The 25,704-nt window shown below is 44.2% G+C and overlaps 1 pseudogene; it reads left to right on the top strand.

The window, feature by feature from the left end:
• Positions 1-3,281: 3,281 nt before the first annotated feature.
• Positions 3,282-25,704, top strand: part of LOC127051007 (NACHT, LRR and PYD domains-containing protein 3-like) — a 58,200-nt pseudogene continuing 35,777 nt past the window's right edge.

Raw genomic sequence — 25,704 nt, forward strand, 5'->3', positions numbered from 1 at the left:
CCGACCTGACCAAAAAGACCCAGCCAAATGCAGTTAAGTGGACTGATGACTGTCAAAAGGCCTTTACCCAACTTAAGGCAACGCTCATGTCTGACCCTGTGCTCAGGGCCCCGGATTTTGACAAGCCATTCCTAGTAACCACAGATGCATCTGAGCGTGGTATAGGAGCAGTGCTCATGCAGGAAGCAACAGATCACAACTTCCATCCTGTCGTGTTTCTCAGCAAGAAACTGTCTGAGAGGGAAAGTCACTGGTCAGTCAGTGAAAAGGAATGCTATGCCATTGTGTACGCCCTGGAAAAGCTACGCCCATATGTTTGGGGACGGCGGTTCCAACTACAAACTGACCATGCTGCACTAAAGTGGCTTCATACTGCCAAGGGGAACAACAAGAAACTTCTTCGTTGGAGTTTAGCTCTCCAAGATTTTGATTTTGAAATTCAACACATCACAGGAGCTTCTAACAAAGTAGCTGATGCACTCTCCCGTGAGAGTTTCCCAGAATTCAGTAGTTAAAAAGTGTTCTTAAAATGTACAAGTCTGTTAGTTATATACTTAGCAGTATAGGTAAAGGTGTATGTGTTGTATTAATCTGTTTATTTTCAAGTTCTAGAAGGAAATCGCCGCCAGTGAGCTTCCCCACTGTCTGCAATTTGGGGGGCGTGTCATAAACAGATAGCTAAGGGTTAATGTCTCTTTCACCTGAAGCACCTGACCAGAGGACCAATCAGGAAACCGGATTTTTTCAACTTTGGGTGGAGGGAATTGTGTGTCTGAGTCTTTTGTCTGCCTGCCTGCTTTCTCTGAGCTTTGGAGAAGTAGTTCTACTTTCTAATTTTCTGTTTCTAAGTGTAAGGACAAAGAGATCAGATAGTAAGTTCTATGGTTTCTTTTCTTTGGTATTTGCATGAATATAAGTGCTGGAGTGCTTTGATTTGTATTCTTTTTGAATAAGGCTGTTTATTCAATATTCTTTTAAGCAATTTACCCTGTATTGTATCATCTTAATACAGAGAGACCATTTGTACTTATTTTTCTTTCTTTTTATATAAAGCTTTCTTTTAAGACCTGTTGGAGTTTTTCTTTACTTCAGGAAAATTGAGTCTGTACTCACCAGGGAATTGGTGGGAGGAAGAAATCAGGGGAGATCTGTGTGTTGGATTGCTAGCCTGATTTTGCATTCCCTCTGGGGGAATAGGAAAGTACTTTTGTTTCCAGGACTGGGAACAGAGAGGGGGGGAAGGGAAAAAGGATTATTTCCCTTTGTTGTGAGACTCAAGGGATTTGGGTCTTGGGGTCCCCAGGGAAGGTTTTTCAGGGGGACCAGAGTGCCCCAAAACACTCTAATATTTTGGGTGGTGGCAGCAAGTACCAGGTCCAAGCTGGTAACTAAGCTTGGAGGTTTTCATGCTAACCCCCATATTTTGGACGCTAAGGTCCAAATCTGGGACTAAGGTTATGATAGCTTAGTTTCCACAAATTACTAAACACTCATCCTCTGAAAATCAGGGCCCTTTAAGGTGGTTTGATTTAGGCAGCCAAAATCACTAGTCACCATGAAAATCTAGGCCTCAGAGCCTAAAAACCAGGATATTACAATTTTCCACTTTTGTAGAGGCCCTCTAGAAACCCTTCCATCCTGACTATTAAGTGAATAGATTCAGTTATAGACAGGGAGAATAGGCTGTATAAAATCTTTCCATTCTTTGACTGTTCAATTGACAGGATGGTCATATTTGCTGTAATGTTTTTTAAATGATTTTTTTTTCAAAGATTAGTTCTCACCAGAATAAATACCCCAGCCCTGTGGCTAAGCATTGCAGCCTAACAATATCTGTGGTCAGTAGTTGGTTAGGTAACTGAGGAAGAGCACTCTGTGATTTTACTTAGATTTCGTCCAGTTTGTCTTAATTTTTGGTATCCAAACCATTTCCTTTTCTAATTTTCATTTTTATTATGGTTCCTGGTTGCCAGGAGCAGCGCCAGGGTTTCTGGCGCCCTAGGCAGAATTCAGAGGGCTTGTGGGAGCTTCTGGTTCCACTTCCATCTCACCGCCGAAGAAGGACCCTCCACCGAAATGCCGCAGGCAACAGCGGCAGTCATTGAGCTGCTCAATTGCCTGCCGCTGTTTTCTGCGGCATGTCAGCAGAAGGTCTTTCTTCGGCGGCGTGATGGGAGTGGAACCAGAAGCTCCCGTGGGGAGTGCACAAAATGCTGCCCTCCGAATCCTGGTGCCCTAGGCGACTGGCTAGGGTCGCCTAATGGAAGCGCCGTCCCTGATGGTAGCCAATTTAATGATTTTTTCCACAGCATTTAGAAGTCTCTTTCTGATTTGCAGGTACCATCATTTATCTGTTATCTAAGGGCACAGTCCTTCAAAGGAATCTGCACATGTGCAGGGTCCCATCCCTTTGCAGCCTCGGTGCCTGACACCCGTTGTGCTTACAATGATTGTTACTCACAAAATTGCATCTGCAATGGGTTACAGGTAGAAAAATTTGACTCTCTTTTTAAACATCAGGGCTGATCTACACTAAAAAGGTAAGTCAGCTTAACTACATTGCTTAGGATTGTGAAAAATTTCATAGCCTGTGTGATGTAATGAAGTTGACCTAAACCCCAGTTTAGAAACTGCTAGGAAAACGGAAGAATTCTTCTGTTGACTTAGGCCCACCTCTCAGAAAGGTGGATTTACTATAGGGATGGAAGAACCCTTTCTATCTCTGTAGTAAGTGTCTACACTACAGCAGTACAACTACAGAGTTGCAGCTGTGCTGATGTAGCATTTCTAGTTTAGACGCTAAGTCTCTAGCTAGTAGATTGATGAACTTAGTTGAATAATGATAATTTTTTATTTAGTTAAGCATTTTTCATGTTTTCTGTCAGTGGCTTTTCAGGGCTCTGCCAGACTTTCCTTTGTCCATAAATGGGATAGGATGTTGTATAACACCTAAGGATGAACCTTTCACCAAAACTTGGTTTAATTTGTTAGGGCTGTATTCTGCTCCCTTTACACACCTTGAGTATATCTTGCCTGCAGACAGCCCCATTGAAATTAGCATGAGTAAAGATGGCAGGATATGGCACTGGATATGCAGAACATTTGGCTGTAGTTACACAAGTTTGACTGAGGTTTCACTACAGGTGCATCATGATGTCCAAATATCTTAAGACATGATTAATGTCTATCACCTAAAGAGTTGCTTGAGGCACCTTCATTCAGGAAAAAGAGTCACTCTGTTCAGGAGGTTTAACTGCTTGCTATTTGAGTTAACAGCACACATACAAATAGGTGAGTGAAACCGAGGTGAGTGTCTACAGCTATGTTTGTTTCCATCCACAAGACACAGTCTGCTTGCTGTCCTATGCTCTTACATTGTTGCACATAAAGATTTTCCTGTAAGTTTGAACAAATGTTGTTTGGGAATGAATGAATGAAAAGTAGACTGCATCACACCAGTGGAGCTTTACATGGGGCTTATACCACTATTCTGGTTGTGGGGCATTTGACATCCACCGTGTGCACTGGTGTAAATGAATGCACAAGGTGCTGGCAATGATAAATTAGGCCCTGTGGACAGGGCTGTCCCTAGCTATTCTGGGGCCCCAGACCTCTGCGGGAGGGAGTGGAGCAGGGGGGCTGGCCCCAGGCCTCCACAGCAGAGGGGAGTGAGGAGTGGGCCCCAGGCCTCGCGGGGGAGGGGGGCAGGGCTGGCTTGGGGGGTTGGGGGAGAAACCACCCCCCAGCGCTCACCAGCTGCGTGGCTGGGGCCAAGTGTCTGCCCTCCTGCCACTGGTGAGTGTAGCCCTGGCCTTGCTGCAGAGCTATGGCGAGTGGGAGCAGGACTGGGCAGGGGCGGGAAGAGGCGGGGCTGGGGCAGGGGCCCTGGGGAAGAGCCGGAGCAGGGGCTGGAGCAGCACACAGCTGTGCAGGGCACCAGGAATTTGGTGCCCTAAATTTCCTGGTGCCCTACACAGCTGCGTACTTTGCCCTGCCTGTGGATACAAAACAGATCTACAGTGATGCCTGAGCATGACCAGACTGGCTCTCCTAAAGGTAACTAGCAGAGCACAAGCAAGAAATGCCTCTAGACAGTAAAGAGTATGGTCAAATGAACGGTGAGCCGGGTGACATCAAACAGCTGCCAAGCTCAGCTAATTCTCATCCCAGTTAGTTTTTTAGAGGTTTTCAAAATGCACACGTTGTTATCTTCTCTCCCTTAGACTCCTGTACATTTGGACTCCTCGTACAGTACTAGAACAGCCTGGCTGTACAGCAAAGGGATATGTAATGTGATAAAAACGACATTAAAAGAACATTAAGGTTGCTAAGTTAAGCACTCAGAAGTTAGAAAATGCCATAATTAAGATGACCTGTGCAACCTTAATTTTCCTTTTATGTGCATTATGATACAGTCTTTATTTATGTGACCACATGCTATCTTTTCCACAGGAACCCTGCCTCATTCCGTGAACAGGATGGACCTGCTCTGGAGATGAGTCAAGGTTATGTAGTGTAGGAGACTATTGTGTGTAAACCCCCTGCTTCATTTGTTGCTGAAGCTGGAAAGTGAGCAGTGAATTAGGTAGGGGATTACAGGAAGAGAAAGGATGGTTTTGTGGATAAGAAAGTGGAATGCTGCCCTGGAGAAGTGGATTATATCCTTGTCTCTGCCAGAGAGCAAGTATGATGCTGGGCCAGTCACTTAAAATTGTTCATAATTGGACAAGAAGGGTGTGTTCTTCATTTTTTGGGTGCCCAACGTGAGACACTTGGGGCCAGATTTGCAGAAACGCCGAACTCCCATGAGTGCATCAGATGTTGATTGATGCTTTGAACATATAAAGTACACTACAATGTTAAGTACCATGGAAAATCAAACCACAGATGTCTTAAATTGAGCACTCAAAATTAATGGACTTTTCTAACAATTTTGGCCTTCATCTCTATGCCTTTATTCCCCAGCTGTAAAACAAGGATAATACTAACCTCTCACCTCACAGGCAAGTGGTGAAGATAAATTCATTAACGTTTGTACATTACTCAGAATGTGAAAGCACCATAGAAATGCCCGGGGAGAAATGAATAATTCTGTGTTTAGTTCAGGGGTTGAATGATTTGTGCTGACTGAGGTTTGAGGCCACACACTGAATAAGCAGAACAAAAAAAAATATCACCTGGCTCCCCGTTCAGTGAATGAGGTGGGGTCCCATGGGAGCATAGTATGTGATGAAGCGATTAAATACTCTATCATGGTGCACAGGCAGAAGGAGGCAGAATTCAGGTTCCACAGGCAGCCTTAATTCTGGTATTTTCTAACTTTTGAGTACTTGATGTAAATGTCCTCTTAACATATTTTTGGAATGGTGTATTATATTTAAGGCATCCTGGAGAGGCTGTGTAGGTTGAGTTGTGAAGATAGGCTGATGGACACAGCAGGTGACCAATTCGAGAGAGTGTTGATAGTATCCATATTGCTGTTCTCAACAGATGAATAAGACAGCAGTTGTCATATTCACTTTATGTGCAGGGCAAATGGAAGCAAATCCAGCCCCCTGTGAAGCAACTTATCTAGGAACCCACATATGAGCCGCTCCCTACATTCTTCCAAGACCCTCGGTCCTTTCCAAGACATGAACTGTCCCTTGGCCAGATCCTCAGCTGGTGTAAATGAGGGTGATTCCATTGATGTCAGCAGAGCTGTGCTGACTTACACCAGCTGAGGATCAGATCCCAGCTGTAAACCAGGAAGAAACCCCCCATTCTGTTTCCATTTGAAGAGGAGTGGGACCCATGGATTCCTTGTCACCATTCTTCTCATTTCTCTGCTGAAATGAATGGTGAACGTCCCGTTTTCCCTTCTCAGCTGGGGCTAGGGAGCTGCAAATGAAAACAACAAATGTGAGAATTTTTTATTGTAGTTGAAACCACAATGAGAAGACAAAGCCCCAAATGGTGCCAGGTGTTTGGGTGCAAAGCACCTCAAGCTGGCTATCACCCCAAAAAGCACTGCTAATTTGATATTTGTGGGAATAAAGGGGATTGCCCCAAAAAGACAGTAGAGATAAAGACTCTTACAGCGATGTATCTGAAATGCCTCCTTCCTCCATGAATCAAGTAGCAACTTCCTTCTGAGTAACTTTACAAGTGACTTGTAAAGCTTTTTCAACTTATCTTAAGAAATTCGTGGTCCATGAAGATCCACTTCTGCTTGCTTTAATTTTGTCAATGCCCTCTTCTCATAATCTTTTGAAATTCAAAATATTGGCTCACACCACCAGAAAAAGCAAAGTGAGGAAATTAAGCTCCTCCTCCTGCTGATATCACCCCTATTTGATATGTAGCAGATGCAGAAAGCGTTCCCCATTCTCTATCTATCACACTTTCTTTACATGTATGCTTCATTGTCTTGGGTAAAACTGCTACAATATTTTCTCCCAACACAAAGTAAGCACAAGAGGAAGAGTGATGAACGAATCCTTGGACAAGTTTGGGATGCTACCATTTCACAGAAAATAGATGCACAAATTGCTGAGGTCAAAAGAAAGTGTTCAAAAGGTAAACTTCTATGAGGAATGAAAAACCAGAAAAGGATTTTGTGTGTGCACACACAAACACACACACACAAAAGGCTTAAAAACTTATATGCTGTAGTATGAGGGCTGTTTATAAAAATTCAGTAAGTGCTGAAGGTCAGCTTTGACTGGAGATGTTTTAGTTTGGCTTTGTTGAGGAAATAAACTTTGAGCATATGGTTTCCTGTTCCTCTTCCTAGGTTTTTTTTTGATTTTTTTTTGCGTCTGTGTTTCAGTGCCAAGAAGACTGAGAGAAACCAGTCAAATGAAGACCACCAGCTCTGGTTTGTAGTTTCTGGCTAAATGGTAAGCACATGATATTCTGCATTTTCTCTTGGGTAGGGCTAAATTTAATCAGAAGTAGTTGTAGTTTATACACTTGACTTATGGGGCCTGATCCCGGTGTCAGAAAGTACCACTGCTGCTCTTTACCTTCTGCACTGACATTTAAAATATTCCTGAGGCTTTCCAAACTACCACTGGCTCCCAGTAGAAAGGTCTTGCTATTCCAGGATTGGTAATAGAGATTCCAGACTGTACTAGGTTTTTGTCTAAATTAGGTACCCCCATCCTTGTATCTGGAAATGCACTTGGACAATAAATACTATTATTATAGCACTTTTCATCCTAAAACTTCAACTGGCTTTATAAACAGTAGCAAACTGCATGGCACGCCTGGGAGTTAAATGAGCACACCTGTCCCATTTTACAGATATTAAACTAAAGCACAGAGACAAAACGAGCTGTCCAGTGAGTCATTTGTGAGGAAAAGCACTGAGGAGTCATAAGCCCCAATGACCTACTTTCACGACTAGGCTACACTTATTTCCTCTACATGGGAGTTACAGTTGTTATTCCATATTAACGATTAATAATAAGACTTTACGTTGTATTTTAGTTTCTTTTTCCTGATACTGGTGATGGAAAACCGAAGCAAAATCAGTGACCTGCTTCAAAGTGCCCTTGACAACCTTCTTCAGGAAGACTTCAAAAGATTTAAAGACAAACTATCATACTTTGACTTTGAGGGGAAAGGTACCATCCCTCGAGGTCAGCTGGAGAATGCCAACAGGACAGATACGAAGAACCTCCTGATGAAATTCTATGGTGGAGACGCTGCAGTAAATGTAACCATAGACGTTTTCACTCAGATCAACCTCCGAGATTCTGCTGCAAAACTCAGAGAAGAAAGAGAGAAGGGTAAGAAACCTAAAATTATTGTAAAACCTGGGAATCTGCCCCAGGGCAGCAGCAATAGCAGCAGCAGAAGGAGAAACAGGCTGATGGCAGGAATCACTCACTCACTCACTCATGCCCGTCACCCCAATCGGGGTATGGGCCGCCAACCACAGATCTCCAGAGTCCTCTATCCTGGGCCATTCGCTGTAGCTGGTTCCAGGTATAGCTCATTTTTTTTGCTATCAGCCTGAAGGTCACTTCGCCAGGTGTTTCTTAGATGGCCTCTTTTCCGCTTGCCTTGGGGGTTCCACCGCAGTGCCTGTCTGGTGATGTTAGTTGGCTGCTTACGTAGTGTATGTCCTATCCAACTCCATCTTCTCCTTCTGATTTCTTCCTCTGCTGGGAGTTGACAGGTCCTCTCCAAGAGGAATGACAAATTTCAAATCCCAGCAGGAAGCCACGGGGATGCAAAGCAGAAATGACCATGGTGGGCCAGATTCTCTGACTTACTCCACTGACTTTTCTCCACTTAGGTGGCACAAAGGGAGCAGAGGCAGCCTGTAACTCTCCTTTTGAGGAAATCCACAGTATGGGACAATCCTAGTGGGTGTATAACCAACACAGTGGTGCAGAGGGAGTGTCCCAGACAGAGAGAGGTGGGGAGGAGGAGTAACTGAAGTGGATCCCCAGCTGAAGGACTGTTTCTTGGGGACCATAGGTAGCTGTTGCCCTCTCCTCTGGGTGGCCCTGGCACCTTGGGGGCTGTTCTAACTTGCAAGTGGGGCAATTTTCCCCAGACCCTGGGCCCCTGAGGGGCCCGCTTGAGTGTGTCGGAGGCTCCTCCGCCTCTATCTTCCCCCATCCCCAGGTGTCTCAGCATGCCATGTCGGGGAGCGGCTCTGGCCAGCGCTGCAGCACCATAGCTCCAGCAGGGCCTGAGCTCCTCCCGCTTGGAGCCACGTGGTAAGGGAGCGGGACGTCAAGCTGCGACCAAATAGTGGGAGCTCAGGCCCTGCTGGAGACACCGCGCTGCTGCAGCACTGTCTGGGGCCACTTCTGGACTCAGCGTGCTGAGGCTCCAGGAGAGGGGGTAAGCAGCATGGTAAAGAGCCGGAGGTTGGGCACCCCCCGACCACAACCCCCACAACTCTGACCCCCAGCTCTGAGCCCAACCCCTCTGAGCCGGACACCCCCGTACCCCATCCTCCCACTCAGCCTTAACCCGGGGCGGCTCTAGGTATTTTGCCACTCCAAGCACGGCAGGGAGACTGCCTTCGGCGGCTTGCCTGCGGGAGGTCCCCAGTCCCATGAATTTGGTGGCAGCCTGCGGGAGGTCCACCGAAGCCACGGGACTAGCAGACCCTCCGCAGGCATGCTGCCGAATGCAACATGCCTGCTGCCCTCACGGCGACCAGCAGAGCGCCCCCCGTGGCTTGCCGCCCCAGGCACAAGCTTGGTGTGCTGATGCCTGGAGCTGCCCCTGCCCTGACCCCCAGCTCTGAGCACAGCCCCTCTGAGCCGGATACCCCCCTGACCCCATCTCCCCACATCCCTGGGCCTAGCCCCTGTGAGCCAGGCACCCCCCAACCCAGAGCCCAGCTCCCCACCCAGCCCTGGACAGCAGCAGCACCACCCCCAGGCAGCGACAGCCCATTGGCACCAACCATCACCATCACCCAGCAACAGCCCATTATGTAATTGCAAATGTATACAAACCATTAAATCATTTAGTGTTTTTAAATAATGTATTTAGTGTATTTTCAAATTATTACAAATTAATTTTTGAATGTATTTCACTAGTTATTTTTTACATTTCCAAATACGTTACTATAGTATTGCAACTTTTTTTTATGGAAGAGCCCCCCAAAATTGCTTTGCCCAGACCCCCTGAATCCTCTAGGTGGCCCTGCAGTGTGCTGTTTCCTATGCCTGGCTGGGACAGAGAATTGAGGATGTGTAACTGGAAACTGATCACTGCAGAGAGCCTGGCACAGTCTATTATCACCAAACAGCTGATGGGCCCCATGGAATATTTCTGGGATTCCAGTCAGGAACTTTATCTTCCAGGCTATTTTTCATTAAAAACAAACATACAAACAACTCCCTCCCAAAACAAAAATAATAATAAACCAACGTAAAAAGCCCCAATTCACTGCAGTACAAACACTCAAGAAATAGCTGGCAAAGCTAGAAAGCTGTGGTTCCAAAAGCTCAAGGCCACTTTGCAATGTCCCACAAGAGTGAAAGAGTCAGTGCCAATGGGGATCCACTCTTTAGTTGAACAGTGTTAGACTCCATGTGCTCTGGGATGGAGCTAAACTCAACCCTGTTACAGTCATTCCTGTTCCTCTCACCCATACTGACAGTGGAGCTCAGCTGGGCTGGTTCTGCTCAGGGTCTCTGGGATGGACGCTCCAGGGCTGGCAGTGGAGTTCTCCCTAGAGGCCTTTGCAATTCACTTCTGGGGAAGGTCCACCAGGGTGTAAGTTTAGCAGCCTCCAGAGCACAATGCAGGGGGCATTTATTTGGTGTAGACTGTGAGCTCTGTTAGGCAGGGATGTTCTTGTTGTAAATGTGCACAGGTAGTGCTTTACTGGTAATGAAAGAGGTGCCAGGGCTCAAGCAATTTTTTGTTACTTTCATAACTGATGCAGAAAGCCGAGAGGTGCTGGGACTCAGTCCTGGCAAACCCTGGCACAAATTAAGCACTGTGCATGGGACCTAGTACAGTGGGGTCCCGATCACTGATTGTGTCTCTAAACCTATAAGAATTTCCTAATTATTTGAGTCTTTATGTTTCTGAGGAATGAGAGAAGAGGGTACTTTATTCCTTTAACTTAGCCATTCCATCTGTTACAATAATTATTTAATGCAACCTATTCTTAGCTGCCCATATAACTAAAAAATTGTAAAAATAACATCTAGTGGATCAGGCAATAATAGTTTTATGTAAATAGTTAAATACAGGGAAAAGCTGTGGGGAGAAGGAAGAAAAGACCCCATTATCGGACCGCTACTCCCAGTGGTTGCATCTTGATTATAATTATTTGAACAAAAATATTTCCCTCTATCTGCCCCAATGTCTGCCTTAGGTCTCTAGGTTTGGAAAGGCTCTGAGTCACCTAGTCTAACCCCTGCGCTAGGGCACAACTGTGTGCTATATGGGCCCTTTAATTGTTTCATCTGATCTGCTTTGGCACATGAGTGTTTCTTGGGGGATTCCCTCTCCCTAAAAACACTCTGAATTTACTCTCTGCTCCACAAATGACACTGTATAAAATGACTGCTGGTAGCAATGTTCTCTTCAGTGCTTACCTTTTAAACACAAGATGAAATTGCATCATTTAGTCACCAAGTGCCTCTATACAGAATATAAATACACTTGCATTGAAATGCACTCTAAAATCTTACAATGTCATTTAAATATAATTTATCTTTCAGATTTGCATTTGAATCAAAAACAGTCAGAGGCTTCAGCAGAAGGTATGTGATATCTACATGGGGAGTTACCCCAGTACAGTGGTTGCCTGCTTACTCAACTGGATGCTTTCTGGGAACTATCACTTTGACACACAAACAGTTATGTTAACAACATCTGTACAAATGTCTGTCTGGATGATACCATTAGAACAGGGTTCCCTTATTACTCCCCACACTAGGAGAATATCACAAATACAGTAGTAACACTACCTATTCCCAATGGCAACATTGTATGGTGACTATGATAATAGTCCTGGAGGTGAAAAGCATTTCCTAGGGTTTAATAGGCAACAGCTGGTATTAGTCTCCAGGAAATGCCCTTGCGTTGTAACTGCTACTGTTGTTGAAATCACAAACTGTTTTTCTTTAAGAGGAAACAAAACAAACTCACACAAAGGAGAGAGGAAAGAATAGTAAAGAGAGAAAATACAGCTTTTGTCCCTGATGCTGACTTTCACTGGCAACCTCACTGCTGGAGAATCTCAGAACCAGCACATGGTCTGATCAGCTGCTCTGAGGCACGGCAAACTTTTACCAGTGTTAAGCCATTTAAGGCATTGCTTTTAGCTGCTTCTCTGGCCTCAGACATGTCATAGTGTTGTGAAAGATGAATTGTTTTGGCTGGCTAAACCAGACTCTTATTAGACAGAAAGCAGAAAGGGAAAACTAGACACATGAAGAAAGGACAGATAGTAAAAAAGAAAACTGACATGTGAGGAAGGGGGTGGCAGCAAGAATCTCAGGCTCAGCTCCCAGGTGGTGTTCAGGATTTAGCCAAAGTCAGTGGAGATGGTGATGTCATTTGGTTCCCTCTCTCTGGTTCTTGGTGTGATCAGAATGTCCTTCAGAATCAGGTGGATCCAAGGGGGTGGTATAGATGGCAGCTGTGATAATAAAACTCGTGCCTTCCAATCCATGCATTTTTCTGTTCTGTTTAGTGACCCCCAGACAAACAGTCTTTCCATTAAAATTAATGGATGAAAATACATTTTGGTGATTTTCAACTCTTGCTGACTTTTACGGACATTTGTATATAATGGGCTGAATGGGACTTTTGTTACCTTGGGCAACTTCCACTACAGACTTGTGCACAACATTCCTCTGGGGATGTTTGTTACAACAATTGGTACTGAGCCAATGCACCCTCTTTTAAGTGAGGAAGACAAGTGAGGGTACCCAGTTGTGGTCCACAAACATTCTGTGACAGTTTTTCAAAGCTGTGGGTCCTGGCCATATTCTAGTTTGTGAAGTTACATTCTTTCCACCTAAATACCCGGCACTGTTTCAGTTGGATCTGATATTCTCCTCCTAAGTTGTATTCTGTTGCTGTGCACCGTTTAATAGTTGTCAGGCTTCACCCAGTGCAAAGCTGAATTTCAGTGGGGGATAAAGTGATACCCACAGTCTTTACGCATATGAATAATTTCAGTGGGATGATTTATTTGAGTAAGAGTGGAAGGATCAGGCCTATAGTTAAGTGATTACAGGATCCTCTATGAGGAGAGGTGCAGTATAAATTTAAGTTACCATTCTTATTGTTAAGATAACTTTATTGGAACAGATTAATGAGAAGTCTATCCTTTTTCTGAATGTCCAGTTAAATATTTCTAATGCCTCATGACACTGATTTAGATTACAGGGGGAAGTATTAAGATATTAGAAATAGTAGAGTCAGAAATACATGGACAACCTTACTGGCCAGAATATGATTCTAAAGATACACAAAACTGATTATTTCAATTATCATGCAAGGGGGAGAGAACATTAAATTTTGCATGGGGCATTCTTCCCCATTTCATGTCCTCTTTTGTTATGTGGTGTTATGTGCAGTGTTAAATAGTTAACAAGTTTCACTCTAGAGATGGCTGCATTTCCATGGTGGGTGAAGTGATTACCACAGTTTTTACTCACATGAATAATTTAAGTAAGGGCTGCAGGATCAGATCTAATTAAACATTTGGGGATCCTTTTCAACAAAAGGTATAACATAAATTTAAGGTATTATCATTTTATAAATTTATAGATTTACTGTAACAGTGTAACTATCTCTTTATTCTGAACTTCTGGTGCTTCAATATTTCTAACACTTTATGTCCTTGACTTAGATTTCAGGGTGAAGTACAGAGAATATGTACAAAAAAAGTATCAAGTAATAAAAGACAGGAACGCTCGTCTTGGTGAGAATGTGAAGCTAAACAGCAGATACACAAAGCTGATTATTGTTGATAGTCATGGTTATGAAAAAAACCGAGAACATGAAATAATAGCCACGGGTTGGAAACATACAGAAGCCATGACTGAGCGAGCTAGTTCTGTGATTACCATGGGTACTTTATTTAAACCTGACAAAGATGGACAAACACCACAGATTGTTGTACTGGTGGGAGCTGCAGGGATTGGAAAAACAATTACTTCAAAAAAGATCATGTTGGACTGGGCAGCTGGGGAACTTTATAAGGAAATGTTTGATTATGTCTTCTACATAAATTGTAGGGAGATGAACCTTCTTACTAAGGAAGTAAGTGTGGCTGACATGATTTTAAAACATTATCCTAATAATAAGACATCAATTAATCACATTCTGGGACAATCAGATAAACTCCTGTTCATAATTGATGGATTTGATGAACTGAGATTTTCCTTTGATCAGTCAGAAGATAACCTGTGCTCTGAGCCCTGGGAGAAAAAGCCAGTGGAAATTATACTGAACAGTTTATTTAGGAAAACAGTTCTTCCTGAATCCTACTTGCTGATCACTACAAGACCAGCTGCTCTGGAGAAACTGGGGAGATGTGAACGTTACGCAGAGATCCTGGGGTTTTCTGAAGCTGACAGGAAAGAGTATTTCCATAAGTTCTTTGGAAATGAGAAACAAGCAAGACAAGCTTATAGATTTGTGAGAGAGAATGAAATTCTCTTCACCATGTGCTTTGTCCCCATCATGTGTTGGATCATCTGCACGGTTCTGAAACAACAGCTTGAAAAAGGTGAGGATCTTGCACAAGCTTCCAAAACAACCACTGGAATGTATGTGCTCTATCTTTCCAGTTTAGTTAACCCTCCTGGAAGCAATTCAAAGCCATGTAAGAAAGCTAGTTTGAGGAGATTTTGCTCTTTGGCTGCTGATGGAATCTGGAAGCAAAAGATACTGTTTGAGGAAGAAGAAATCAAAATGTTGGGCTTAGATCAGGCAGATGCTCTCCCTCTCTTTTTGAACGAAAACATTTTTCAAAAGGATATTGACACTGAATGTCTCTACAGCTTCATTCACTTAAGCTTTCAGGAGTTTTTTGCAGCCTTGTTTTATGTGCTGGAGGAAGATGAAACAATGGAAGATTCAGGGACTCCCAAGAAAGATGTGAAAACATTATTAGAAAACTATGGAAACTCTAGAAATTACTTAATGTTAACAGTGCGATTCCTGTATGGACTCTTAAATGAAAAAAGTATCAAGAACATGGAGGAAAAATTTGGGTGTAAAATTTCACCTAAAATTAAGTTAGATTTAATTAAGTGGATTCAAACATATAAACAAACAGTGCTATCTGTGCCATCTGTGTATGATAAAATCATTTGTCAGCTTGAGGAGTTTCGCTGTTTGTATGAGATCCAAGATGAAAATTTTATGAAAAATGCATTGGAGCCTTTCACTAAAATAGTGATATGTTGAAATAATCTTACTCCAATGGATCAAATAGTTCTTTCATTTTGTGTAAACAATTGCCATAGACTGGTGTCTCTTGAGATGTATGCCTGCACATTCAGATTTGAAGACCGTAAGAAAGAAGTACCACAAAGACATGAAGAATTAGATCAGTAAGTATTATTTGAGCTCTAATATATGCACCTTCTTTAATTGATGAAATGTGATTATCCCTCTGTTTTGATAACTAATAAATGGTTGAATGACCCACCACAAAATAATTCTATTTCAGCAGGCTAATGATAGTTATGGAGATATCCTCAGGTTCACATTACCAAAAAAGGTGTTTTTCCTTTTTCTTAGCATGATTGTTTGGTGCTCGGTCCACTCAGTGACTGAAATGTTTGCTATAGTGTTATCTAAATGGGTTATGAACAGGAGTGAGGTGAGACCAAAGAGCTGGGGAGGGAAGCATGCTTTGTGTCAACAATTGTACAAGGAAGGTAGAGTGCTATTCACTGAGACTTCAAATGATCTTTGAAAAGCCCTTCATCAAGGGGCAAGGAAATCTTAAGGAAATAGACCCATATTTCCGTGCCCCCAATGTACAATTATATTCTCCTCCTCAATAAAGGTAGAAAAAAATAATTGAATTTTTCAGATTTTTAAAATCCAAATTCAAGCTTTCTTCTTATTTTGAATGTCACTAAGTTTACTAACCTTAAAGGACAGAAGGTTCTACCTAATCTCAGGGAATGTCAGGAAAATAATGCTTCTCTTGCAAAACAGAACAAACTCAATTCCCTGCCTTTCATTCACACCAGCAGCAGAGTAACGCCACATGCTGAGTATCAGCTTGACAGTGCACATCATTTTTTCATTGTCTTTAGAGCACCATCCTTGGATGGCTCAGTGCTTAGACACTGTGTGGGCTAAATGACACTATGTTGCCCTGTACTTGCTTGTCATCTTAGAGTGTTGTTCTTGGACCATTGCAGTTAGTTTGAGCAGTAGACTAGTTGAGTCTGATGAATTCAAGTACTCTGTCAGTTGTAATTGCTATTTTATTGCCACTTTTAAGATCTTTTTTCTTTAAAATGAATATTTAAACAGCTCTGTTAAACTGAAAACTCCACCATAACTTTATGCAGGGTCAACAGTACCCCACTATCATGGTTCATTTCCTCTTTATTGGTTTAAAGTGTTTTCACTGGACAACTCTTATCCACCTGCAATAAAATATGGTTGTTCAGTGTTACATACAATTTGAACAATATTTCAGAAGTTTGTTCCCTGTCAGTCAATATCAGCTATAAACAAAATGAATTCTTCATTTCGTAAGTGTTGTCCTGTCACAGCTCCAGTACTAACAGCTCAGCAGGACTCCAAAACAATCTTAATTAGCCCTGCCAAGTGTCTCACATCGTGCATGACATTCACATATCTGCAGGTCCGTAACACATTTCCTCATGGTGAGTGAAGTATGTTGAACTGCCAGTGAAAAAGCCGAGCCTTCTAATTCTAACTCTTCTATTTGCTGCTATTAATATTTCTGTGCATGTCACAGCCTTTGTTAAGTAAGTCCTCAGACCTCTTTGGCTTAGGGGAGATGTAACTGTTATTCACCCATTTGACAGTTAAGATAACTAAGGTCACTGAGCTATGGATAGAATTCAGGTCTCTAATAGAACATCCCAATTCTCCTGTACCAGGCTAGGGTGGTTGCATTATATGACTGTACCATTTGTCTGACTTATCGACCCCCTTCCATGCATCAGTTGAAATGCAGCAGGCACAGACTTTTCTTCTGGGTCTTCTTTCTCCCTGGGACTAGGACTTTGATGGTTCTTTTGTCATTGTGTCACATTGCCTGTGAGGTTAAAGGGGCCAACATATTTCCTTGAGTAACCCTTCTAATATAGCATGGTTCTTTGCTCCTCTCCTGTGGCTAGATCACATTGAGGTTGATGAATCTGATATGCCTCCATGCTAAAAGGAGTGGTCCTTTAAGTCAAGTGGTTGAAACTCAAGTTTCCAGCTCTACCAACCATGCAGACAACCCAGACGTCAGGATCTTTACACTTACCTATGCTGACTCTGACCAGTAGCCTATAACTTGATCCCAGAGTCAGGAACAGAACCCAGCCTAAGAATCATGATACCCAACATTCCAGAGTTACTTCATACATAGCTGCATAGCCAGCTATGGCTATTCCACACAGAAGTTAACAGCACAGATCTCACCCAAGAGTGATGCCTACAGCTGAAGTGGTAGAAGTCTGTGCTGAAGATTGTCGATTCAAATCAAGCTAATAACCCATGTGTGAGAAAATATAAGTAAGCCAGCATGAGGACTCTTGATTAATAGTTTAAATGGTTTTAGATTGAAAACAATTATATTGCAAGGTGGATTTGGATGTTTCTATTTGCTTATAGATGTATTTTAATTGTTTGTATTAATGAGAGCTGTCCTTTGAAGAACAGGGTCCCTTAAAGAATGGGGCACATTACAGAGTTTGTTTTGAAGGAGACTCGTGGAAGGCACTCAGCAGTGGCAGAAACATAGCTAAATCATGGAGAAATGCAAAGTGGGGACTGACATAGTAAGAACAAGGCAAGAAGGTTATCTTAGCAGCAACATTTTGTGTGGACTTAAGATGGCAAGACTGCATTTGTTGAAGCCAAAGAGGAGGCAATTGTGGAGGCCAATGTGTAAGAAGACAAGGGCTGGATTAGATTTGTAGCTCTGTAGCCCAAAAGAAAAGACCAGATCTTAGAATGTTTTTCAGGAAGAAGTGGCAAGATTTAGACGTGGCCTGGATATGTGGATCTAGAGAGATGACTGAGTAAAAAATAATACCCACATTATGAGCATGTGATACTGGAAGGATGATGGTGCTTTCCACAGTGACTGAGAGAAGGGAGAGACTGGGGGAGAAGGAAAGATCAAGAGCTTAGTTTTGGTCATGTTGAGCTTAAGGTTATGGCTGGACCTAGATGAGGAGATGTCAGAAAAACAGGCCAAGATTTTAGTCTGAATGGAGAGAGGTCTAGAGAAGGGATATAAAATCTGAGTTATCAGCATAAAGATGATAGTCAAAGTCATGGTTTTGAATGAAATTGCACAGTGATAGGATGTAAGTGGACATACAGAGGAGGGAAAGCATGGAGCCTTGTGGAACCCCAATGAATGTTGGAGGGGAATGAGAATGATCCATCAAATATAACACTGACTAGAAGAGAAAAACAGGAGGGGACAGAGTCATGAAAGCTGAGAGAGTAAAAAATTTCAAGAATGGTCAGCATTGTCATGTTGTAAAGGGGAAGGATTGACTACAAACCCTGAGATCTAACTAGACAGAGGTTATTAGAGACTTTGGTAAAGGAAATTTCTGTGGAGAAAATGCCAGATTGGAGATGGTCTAGGATGGAATTGGAGATAGACATTCCAAACAGCAGTTGAAGATAGCGTGTTCAATGAGCTGGGAGAGGAAGGCAGAGTAAGCAATATTTGGAGAGGTGGGTAGGGTTTTTTACAGGGTACAGTAAAATAGAAATGGGAAAAAAAACAGAGGAGAGGGACAGTTTGAGGAAAATGGTGAGGGAAGGAGAGAGATTGGAGAGATGGTAGGTCATGAGACAGGATGGGGTGGTGTTACTGGCATATATGGAGGGATTAAATGAGGACAGTAGGCAAAATTTTTATGCCAACTAAAATTTCAAATCTGTAATCTCTTTCGGAAACATCTGTTTCAGCTGTGCCTATAATTAATAACTCACTGAACGAATGTTGCCTTATTATTCACAAAGTGCCTGAACAATTTAATTAAAAAAAACCAAACCCTTATCTGCTGTTGAATCTCAAATGATGAAATAATTACAGATCTTCACAAAAACACTGGTGACAGTCCCATTTGTGTGAGTGCTCACCAGGGATCAGAGTACAACTTCAAAAAATGAATCGGTTACTCTTAGTAGCACCTATTCTAGTTCAATCTGTGAATTTAAAGTACATCTAAGATACCAGATACATTTTTGGGGAGATGGGGATTTACAGTGAACTGAAACTGTAGTCAAGTATCAGAGGAGTAGCCATGTTAGTCTGTATCCACAAAAACATCGAGGAGTCCGGTGGCACCTTAAAGACTAACAGATTTATTCGGCCATAAGCTTTCGTGGGCAAAAAGCCTCCTTTGTCAGATGCATGGAGACAACAGGCGCTTTTTGCCCAGGAAAGCTTATGGCCAAATAAATCTGTTAGTTTTTAAGGTGCCACCGGACTCCTCGTTGTTTTTGTGAAACTGTAGAATAAATCATATGCAGTGCATGACCACAACACACAGGAGGCTATTTTAATATTCAGGAAATAGAATTAAAATTTGTCTCCAGAGACCAAAACAGAACATTCCTCTTCTCTCTTTCTAGGGACCAACATCAGGATGAGCTGAAGCATTCATGTGTTTTCCTGCTCTGTCAAGCACTGAAGGATCCAAACTGTAAATTAAAGAAACTATGGTAAGAAATTATTCTGTCCTTTTAAAAATCCTTGCTTGTGATCCCAGAAATTCTACAGCTGTTCAGCTCTCTTTGCCACTGCTGCTGTAACTATCATATATTAGCCCCCAAAAAACTCAATAACACTGAGTTAAGGTCATTCAGTCCTGCCTCATGCCCTTCCAGAATCTGGAGAGAGGCTAAACTTAAACCTCTGAAAACTAGGAGATACAAAGTGACAGTACACACCACCCCTGCAATGCACCCTTAACTTTGCCTTGCTAGAGCTGGCAATAGCCCTTGGGAGTGTTTCAGTGAGGGTGGCCCAATCATAAGCAGATATGGAAACACTAAGAATGTGCTGTCTTTCTCAGGTTGGAATTGAAACACTTATCTGCATGCGCCTTAGCTGTCATTTCCCCGGTTTTATGCATCGGTATGTACTGGTGGAGGGATCAGCTGGAGCAGGCTATCAGAGTTGTGACTGTGATATGAGGAGAGGTGCATGTGTATTTTTATAGATCAACTCTTTTTCATTTCAGTGCTGAGCTCTGTAGGTTGTGTCAGTAGAGGTTCAGAAGGATGTATTCTTGCCATGGCGATAGTCAACCATCTAATGGCATATATGACAGTGGTCTCCAAGGCCTAGTGAGTTGTAGGAGAAGGCAGTGCCTCAGAAGGAATCTTGAGCACAAGTGGGGGTAACATTTTGTAAGTCTGAGAAGGTTTATGAGCAGTAGGCTCAGGGCTGGATTTACGAAGGGGACTCCAGCTTGGCATTGCAACATGTAGCTTTAGGCACTCTGCTACCTAGTAGTATCTGCAGACCCAAGTTAGGAACCCAGCCGTGGGAGTGGGGGTGGGGTTAGGTGCCTAAGATTGAGATTCACAGAAGCCAGTACGCTGAACTGCCTGAGCTAGACAGTAGGAAATACTGAGGCTGAGCAGAGGGAAGCACCTATTTCTACTAGGGGTTTCATAGAGGGGAAGCGCTGATGTCCTTTCCTGCTTATGCTCTATTGAACAGTGGTTGGCACTTCCACCCAGGATTTAGGAGACCCTAATTCTAATCCCTACTCTGTCAGATTTGAGCAAGGACTTGAACCCACGTCTCCTGCATCTCAAGGAAGTATCCTAATCGCTGGGATGTAGAGTATTCTATGGTGGAACTCTCTTAATTTCTCCTGCTGGAGCCTTTCCACTTTGTATAAAATATTTAAATAGTCATTGCAGCACCATCACTTCATTGGCCACCCTTTGTGTGGGACCTGATTTGATGTGCTCTGAGCATGCCTACTAGATTGGGTCCCACAGGTGAGATACATGGGACGATGCTGAGTTTGAGACTCCTGCATCTCAATGGCCACTTAGGTGGCTGTGTACTGGCCTACTTGCAGAAGTTTAGGTGCCTAGGGGACTTTACCAGTGGAATTAAGGCACTTACAGGGTTAGATAGCAGCTGAACAGAGGTTTTTAAGAGCTACCTTTTAGGCTTAAGTGGCAGTTAGGCATCTACATCCCTTTATGGATATAGGCATCAGTGGTTGAATGTAGGCCAGGTGTAGGTAGCTCCTGCTTGGTAAATCTGACCTAACCCAAGTTTTGCCTTAGTAAAGAGAAGGCATTAGACTTTGTCCCATGGTGCTTATATGCTCCGTTCCCAGAGTGTTCTGTATTATCTGTAAGACTAGAGTGCTAGTATATTGATTATTGGCATGTTGAGGCATTGCTCAAAGAGGACAGAGTTAAGGTTGTATTGTGGGGTGGAAGGTACTTTAACTTTGTATTTCCCAGTTTTCAGAAGTAAGTATTTTTTTTATTCTTGTTGTTTTTATTCATATCTTTTTGCTAGAAGGGCAAGAAGTCACACTGGGCAACCTTGACTGTGCATTATCAGAAGTTTAGGTCATTTAATTTTCTTGCTTTTAAAGGAAGGTGAACTGAAATAGACTAGGGCTACCAGCCTCAGTTCCTGATCATTAGCACTTGGCAGACAGACAACACTGACCATAGCTGAATAGTGCCTGGCTGCCAGTCAACGTGCCCAAATTGTTTGTGTCAGTGTATGTCAATCTTTCAAATGGTTTTTAGTTTGATACAACTATTCAGCTCCCTCTGTAAACATATATAAGATCTTTTAATGGTGAGTAGGAAGTGACCCCAAAGACCCCCATTCTACAAGGCCAAGAAAATCTCTAGGTGAACTCTGAGGTACCAGTCAGTGTGCTGTTCCCTCTCTGGTGATTATCATACAGAGCTCAAACTGATACCGCTCCTTCTATTTTTTGTGTATGTAAGAAACAAATTGCATAAAAAGAGACGACAGACAACCAGCCTTCTCTCAGCCTTGAAACCTTCTCAGCTGTAAGGCAAGCAAAGGAAGGCACTTACCCTCTATTTCACATCCTCCCTCTTTTTTCTGGTTTCAGAGTAGCAACCATGTTAGTCTGTATCCGCAACAAGAACAGGAGTACTTGTGGCACCTTAGAAACTAACAAATTTATTTGATCATAAGCTTTCGTGGGCTACAGCCCACTTCATTGGATGCATAGATTGGAACATACAGCAAGAAGATATTTATACATACAGAGAACATGAAAAGGTGGAAGTAGCCATACCAATTCTAAGCGGCCAATCAATTGAGATGAGCTATCATCAGCAGAAGAAAAAAATCTTTTCAAGTGATAATCGAGATGACCCATAGAAGGTGTGAGGATACAGGCCTTGAACCTAGGCCCCTAGGTCATTCTTAGGACACAACTGCCACCCAGTAGCTCACCTGAGTAATTAGAAAGGGGAACAAGTGAAGTGCTAGCTTGCAGAGGGCCCCACCCCTGAAGCTCCCAATTAGCGAAAACATCCAGCATCCCCAACTGGCTGAGGGGCTCTGTATAAGCCACGAAATAACACAGGAAGTTGTCTGAGCAACTAGAGGAATCCCTGGTTGGCTGATACTCTGGACTCCTCATGACTCCTGCCTGCTTCTGGTTCCTGTCCTCTTATCCCAGACCACTGTCTACTCCTAGTTCCTGCTTTGTTGTCCAACTCCATTGCATTTCAGTTTTGAGTCCTAAATAGACATGATGTAGCAAGTCAGAAAACAGACTGCTCCATCCATGTGATTAAAATATATCTCCCCAATGGAGCACCATTTTCATTATTTCTCAGTAACCTCCCTTTCTTTTTCCCCCTCCCCCTATTTACCTCCTCCTCTTACTCCTTGTTTGTTGTAAACAGTTTCTCTTTAGGGAAGGCTGAACTGTTTCTGTGCTTAGGGGATTACAACTGCATCGGGACATGTGTTAACCTGAACAGTACGTGCTGAATACAGATGAGATGCAGGTGGATCAGAAGCCATCCACAGTCTTGAGGGTGAAGTTTTTATAATAGCTCTGCATCCAGCGCGTACACAATATGCTGAGTGATTCTGAGAATCTGACCTGACGTGTGTTTACATTCTCAGCGCCCATTGCCTCAGGACTAGGATTTCATATCTTGATAAAGTAGTGTTTCTATAAACTCCCTGACAGCAAGGGAAAGACCGGACAGACAGAACTGCTCACTTTCTAATCTGTGCATCTATCTCTTGTAGCCTGAGGTCTTGCAAACTCACAGCGGATTGTTGTGGGGACCTCTCCTCTGTTCTCAGCACTAACCAGTTCCTGACAGACTTGGACCTGACTGCTAATGAAGTGAGAAATACGGGAGTGCAGCTCCTGTGTGAGGGACTGAAACATCAAAACTGCAAACTGCAGAGACTGAGGTAAGTACTGACAGATTTCCTTTATGTGAAGAACTTGACAGGGGGTGTGGACAGGGCTGGTGCAAGAATATTTTGTGCCCTAGGTGAAACTTCCACCTTGCACCCCCCCCCCCGATATCCAGGCCCCACTTCCTACAGCCAAGTTCCCCCCAGGGGCCCAAAGGTTCACAAAGTGCAGGGATCACAGGGGGGCTGAAAAGGTGGGGGTCGTATGGGGGCTCTTCCAGAGGGTGAAGGTGGCAGAGAGGGAGGTGCATGGGATTGTTGCAGGGGGTGGAGGTGTAGTGGCAGGGAAGAGATTTCACAGAGGCAAAAGGGGCTCGTTGTAGGGAGGGAGTGGCACAAGGGAGGAGGGGGTTGTTGCAAGGGCCTGGCAGGTGGGGGGTGCCTGTGCCCGAGGTTGTTGCAGGGGGGTGAAGGAGGCAGGGAGGGGTTTGCTCAAGGAACGCATGGGCAGAAGGGAGATGGCAGGTGTGTGGGGGGGTCCCGAAGTTGATGCAGGGGTGAAAGTGACCATGGCTGATTGGGGCAGGGGATGTTGCTGGGTGGAGATTGCCCAAAGGCAAAATTGGCAGGACAGGGTGTGTTGTTGGGGCAGGAGGTGCACAGGGGAGAAGGTAGCTGGTCGGTGGGTATTGGAGGGGGTGGCACTGGCTGGGGGAGGGTTGCCCAGGTTGCTCCCACATACACCATTTCCCAGGCCAGGGACTGGACCTGCCCACCCCCCGGCACTCTGCGGGCCCGTACGGCTCCCTGCTGCCCGGCTAGGTACCTGGCAGGCAGAGTAGACACCCAGCTTCTCTGTCCAAAGAGCAGAGTGCAGCAGCGCCTTCTTCTCTGTGCCACCGGCCAAGCCGGGCTCTCCGCCGCCCCCAGGGCTCTCAGCGGCGGCACAGGCAGCCAGCCCCCCTGTGCCCAAGCCTGCTGCCGCTGCTGCTGAGAGCCCCGGGGACAGCGGGGAGCCTGACTCAGCCCCCGGCGCGGGGAAGAAGGCACAGCTTCTAGCGCTAGACCCTCCCCTTCCCCGCTCAGCTGCCGGCTGCTCCCGCGGGGGGAGGAACAGGTTGTGCCGCGGACAGCCCTTCTAGAGCTGGGAGATGGGGAGCAGCGGCAGCCTTGTGCTCCGGTGTTTAAAATAAATGTTTGGGGCACTGCTTTTTGGCACCCCCAACCACTTAGCGCCCTAGGCGGCCACCTAGTCCACCTAGTGGTTGCTGGGGTATGCTGTGGAAGGGTATATGCTGAGCTTCCTGCAGGTACATAGTAAGGCAAAGAGTTGAGTCTCTGTCAGTGGTACTTTCTGCCTATCCCAAGCATGTGAGAGCAAGAAAGAACTGCTACCCATCAGAACCCTTGCAGTGAGGGAAAAAAATATTACCTCCATTCAAGACATCTCCGATCCATCTATTAGCTGTTTCTCCTCCTTTTGTGCAACCACCCCTGCATTCACTTTTCATCCTGCTCCCAGGCTGTTCAGGGTGTTAATGGCTGCACCTTCCCCTCCTCAATGCATGCACTGTTCCCTCCCTAGGACAGAGAGCTAAATACAGCCCTGGGGACCAGCTGCTGGCCTGCTAGGCAACCAATGAACCCAGCTGCACTGCCTTGAAATTGACAGAGTGGCCACAGCCCCTTACTGCCTGCTGGCTTAGTCCTGTTTATAAGCCTAGCCCACACAGCAGCTCAGTGGCTGCTGAATGCGTTCCATGTTGCAGCTGGACTTGTCCTTGTTCAAGGTCCTGCTCTTATGCTGCTCCAGCCCCTACTCCCCTCTGGCTTCAGATTTTTGGCTTCAATCTCTGGCTTTGCCTCTGGCTTATGACTCTGGTTGATTCTCCAGTTCTGGCATTTGGCTTCTGTCTCTCTCAGGCTGATTCCTCGCTTCTATTCCTCTGGTATTGACCTGCGGCTTGTGTACTGGATTTGCACACCCTGGACCCAGCTCTAATCAGTAGGGTGAATTCTTGCTTCCTCTACTAGGCCTGACCACTCATGGCCAAGTTAGCTACAGGTACTTACTCTGTTGCAGGGCATATAATGCATGGGTCATCACGCTATCATGACTGTTGGATGATGGCATGGATACGTTGGCCACCTGGAGCCCTACAGACCTGGGTTCTAGACTTTGAATCTTTCCACATCCATGCTGTGGGACTTCCCTGATGCAGCCTTCTAGAATGTTATAAAAGATCTTAATCTTCATCACATTCACAGGTTGGGGCACAGAACTGAATGATGCCTATTTTCATATAATGCTTCTGAAATCTTGCATGTGTAATTCTGCCATTTACAAGGTTCCCACTCTGAAAAGGCTGTTTGTGCTGCATCATTCATGATCTTTGCAATTCCTTCTCTTCCTCCATCTGGGATCCCTGAATAAATCAAAGTGCTTTTTGTTACTGTTTTTCCTTTTGCTGATATCTATGCCTGGCCACCTGCATTCACTAATACCAAAGATGTCTGTACTGTACTGTAATTTTTTTCACTTTGACTTGGGCTGACTTTCAGATCTGTCAAATAATTCACACATTCCAAAGTTACAAATGAACCCAGAGCAGTGACTTTTTCAT

This window comes from Gopherus flavomarginatus, chromosome 5, assembly GCF_025201925.1.
Source record: "Gopherus flavomarginatus isolate rGopFla2 chromosome 5, rGopFla2.mat.asm, whole genome shotgun sequence".
In the NCBI taxonomy this organism is placed as follows: domain Eukaryota; kingdom Metazoa; phylum Chordata; order Testudines; family Testudinidae; genus Gopherus; species Gopherus flavomarginatus.